Source organism: Prionailurus bengalensis, chromosome D2 (genome assembly GCF_016509475.1).
Source record: "Prionailurus bengalensis isolate Pbe53 chromosome D2, Fcat_Pben_1.1_paternal_pri, whole genome shotgun sequence".
NCBI classification, from domain to species: domain Eukaryota; kingdom Metazoa; phylum Chordata; class Mammalia; order Carnivora; family Felidae; genus Prionailurus; species Prionailurus bengalensis.
The window spans coordinates 1,438,449-1,442,405 of record NC_057351.1 but is presented as its reverse complement, the minus strand read 5'-3'; the positions used below and the strand labels follow the sequence as shown (position 1 = coordinate 1,442,405).

The 3,957-nt window shown below is 38.3% G+C and overlaps 1 non-coding gene across 1 annotated transcript; it reads right to left on the bottom strand.

Moving 5' to 3' along the window:
* Positions 1–2,014: 2,014 nt before the first annotated feature.
* Positions 2,015–2,118, bottom strand: LOC122493587. The gene has a single exon (XR_006299946.1). It is a non-coding gene; the product is annotated as a U6 spliceosomal RNA (small nuclear RNA).
* Between the last annotated feature and the right edge of the window lie 1,839 nt (positions 2,119–3,957).

The window sequence follows — 3,957 nt, the reverse complement described above, 5'->3', positions numbered from 1 at the left end:
CAAGAAATTTGAAATGGTTTTGAGGTCAAAGCAAGGCTGCTTTCAACGACAACCCTCATCACTTACTGTTGCTATTTTAACAGCGCTCCACGGGCTCACCCAGGGCTCACCACAAGAGTACTTTTAACCTCCATCACCTATTTCACTCATCCCTCCACTCACCTCCCCTCTGGTAACCATCAGTTCATGCTTTGCAGTGAAGAGTGTTTCTTGGTTTGGGTCTCTCTCTTTTTCCCCCATTGCTTGTTTGGTTTCTAAAATTCCACATATGCGTGAAACCATATGGTACATGTCTTTTCTCTGACTGACTTATCTTGCTTCGCGTAATACTCCCTAGGTCCATCCACGTTGTTTCAAACGGCAAATTCTGTTTTTTGCATTTTTTTAATAGCCGAGTAAAATTCCGTTGTGTGTATATGTATACATCTTTACCCATTCATCTATTGATAGACACTTAAGCTATTTCCATAATTTGGCTATTACAGATAAACCTGCAATAAACATCGGAGTGCATGTACCCCTTGGAGTCAGTAGTTTTGTATTTTGGGGGTAAATATTCACCAGTGCAATTGCCAGATCTTGGGAAATAATAGTCAACCTTTTGAAGAACCTCCATACTATTTTCCAGAATGGCTGCACCAGTTTGCATTTCCACCAACAGTTCAAGAGGGTCCCCCTTTCTCTACAGCCTTCCCAACACCTGTAGTTTCTTGTGTGCTAATGTTAGTCATTCTGACAGGTGTGAGGTGGTATCTCATTGCGGTTTTGATTTGCGTTCCCCTGATGATGAGTGATGCTGAGCATCTCTTCATGTGTTTGTTGCCCCCTGTATGTCTTTGGGAAAATATCTATTCACGTCTTCTACCCATTTTTTAAGTGGATTGTTTGGGCTTTCAGTGTTAAGTTGTATAAGTTCTTTATAGACTTTGATTACCAACACTTTATCAGATATGTTATTTGCAAATATCTTCTCCCATTCTGTTGGTTGCCTTTTAGTTTTGTGGATTGATTCCTTCACTGTGCAGAAGCTTTTTATTTTGATGAAGTCTCAATAGTTTCTTTTTGCTTTTGTTTCCCTTGCCTAGGAGACTTATCTAGAAATAAGTTGTTACAGCTGAGGTCAGAGAGTTTACTGCCTGTGTTCTCCCCTAGAATTTTGATGGTTTCCTTCTCACATTTAGGTCTTTCATCCATTTAGAATTTATTTTGTGTATGGTGTGATAAAGTGGTCCAGTTTCATTCTGTTGCATGTTGTTGTCCAGTTTTCCCAGCACCATTTGTTGAAGAGACCGTCTCTTTCCCGTTGCCTATTCTTTTCTGCTTTGTCGAAGATTAATCGACCATACAATTGGGGGTTCCTTTCTGGGTTTTATGTTCTATTCTATTGATCTATGTATCTATTTTTGTGCCAGTCCCACACTGTTTGATCACTAAGGTTTGTGATATAACTTGAAGTCCAGATTTGTGATGCCTCGAGCTCTGCTTCACTTTTTCAGCATTGCTTTGGCTCTTTGGTTTCTTTGTGGTTCCATACAAATGTTAGGATTCTTTGTTCTAGCTATATGAAAAATGCTGTTGGTATTTTGATAGGGATTGCTTTAAATCTGTAGATTTATAGGAATTTAATATTATATATTAGACATATAATATAGACATTTTAACAATATTTCTTCTTCCAATCCTTGAACATGGAATGTCTTTCCATTTCTTTTTGTCGTTTTCAGTTTCTTTCATCTGTGTTTTGTAATTTTCAGAGCACAGGTATCTCACCTGTTTAGCTAGGGTTATTCCTAGATATCTTATTGTTTTTGTCCAATTTTAAATGGAATTGATTCCTTAATTCCTCTTTCTGCTGTTTCATTACTGGTGTATAGAAACGTGACGTTACTGAATTGATGCATCCTAGCAATTTTTTGGTGGTGTCTTTCGAGTTTCCAATATAGGATATCATGTCATCTACAAAGTGTGCAATTTGTATTTCTTCCTTACTGATTTGGATGCCTTTTATTTCTTTCAAAATACACAACATTTCATGAATTTGCATGTCATTCCTGTGCAGGGGCCATGCCAATCTCTGTATCATTCCAATTTTAGTATCTGTGCTGCTGAAGTGAGCACTATTTATCTTCCAGTGAGCTTGGTAATTAGTATCTTGCAGGGAGTTTATCAATTTTATATATAAAAATTTTTAATGTATTGGTATAAAGGTTTTTATAATATTCTCTTAAACTTATCCTGTCGGTATATTTTCTAGTGGTGTCTCCTTGCTCGTTCCTGATTATCGGTTAAGGTTGTCTTCTCTGTTTTGCTGATCAAAGTGGGTAAAGATTTATCAATTTGATGCATGGTCTCAAATACTCGGCATTTAGTTTCACTGACTTTCTCTACTATTTTTCTGTCACATTTAACTTATTTCCACTTTGATCTTCACTGCTTCTATTCGTCTTGGCTTCAATTTGCTCATCCTTTTCCAGTTCCTTAGAAGAGGAATCTAAGAGCATTGATTTGAGACCTATCTTTTCTAGAATTAACATTTAATTCTAGATTCGCCTCCAAAGTGTCACTTTAGCAACATTGCACACATTTTCATATGCCACGTGTCCATTTCTACTAAGCTCAAATAGTTTTAACTTAATCTTTGAATGTTTTCAGTGGACAATGAGTTATTTCGAGTTGTGCTATTTAATTTCCCAATTTGGGAGATTGGCCACAGGTCTTTCAGTTATTGATTTCTAATTCGGTTCTGCTGTTTAATGGAAGGGTACTGTCCATGGCCTTAAATCTTTTTCCATTTTATAGATGCTTGTTTGAGGGCACAGAATATGATCTATCTTGAATGATGTCCTGTGTGTACTCGGAATACAGTAATAATAAGGGTTTTAATGTGATCGATAATTATAACATCTGTGTCACTTTTGATAGACAAATTTTCTCTTTTTATGGTTTCACTTTCCTCCTTCCTGGCAGCTTAGTAGTTTTTAATAAGATGCCAGTCACTGGGAATTGTATCATGCTCATTGCTGAATTTTAGAAAGATATTCTCAGTTCATTTTCAGACATAGTTACGCCAGTTTTCCTCTAGAGTCTTGCTTCTAAGATTTGCAGGGAAGGCTGAAGCTGTTTTCTGTCTAGGGCTAATCACTCCCTTTACTAAGGCCAGACCTTTCTTTACACCCTAGCCACTGCCTGCTGGATCAAGAGGTTTTCTAGACTAACAGTTGGGAAGAGGCCCTACTCCAAGCCCTGCACCTCTGGGGGTTTACACCTTTATTCCTTTTTGGCGGTTCTTTCCACCACCTTGAGGGCTTTCATTTATGAACATGTTAATCAATACTTCACGAAACACCTGAGGGCGTTTCTGGAGATCTCTGGAAGTCTATCTTTATACTTCTTTCTCCTCTCAGTTACTTTGCTGTGGAGAGCACAGTTACTTTGCTGAGCTCAGTTACTTTGCTGTGGGTTGTCCACAGTGGTTGTCCAATCCTGGTTGTCCAATCACCCCGCCCCCAACCAGGCTCTTGGCTCTGAGTTCTCAACTTAAGGAACATACTGGATTCACCTGGGTCCCTTGCCCATATGCCTGGGTAATGATAAAGCTCACCTCGTTTTTATCTCTCATCTCTCGGGAAACACTGTCCTTTGTTTCCTGATAGACAGCATCCTGAGAAGCATCAGTTCATATGCTTTGCAGTTTTTCAGCAGCCCAGTAAATTCCGACGCTAATCGTCTACCTTGCCCAGAAGAGAAAGTCATACATCTTATTTGTCAATGCTTGAGGTTGAGATAAACTGTTGAAAAGATTCCATTTAAAGTGTGAAAACATTGAGAGAAACTTCACTGTAAAAATATTTAGTACAGTAGCTTCCCTTATTCCACTGTAGGGAATACTGTAAGGGGTAGGAGGAGGGAATTAATCTAACGAGTTAATATGTTTCTATTTCCAAGCACTCGACTGTA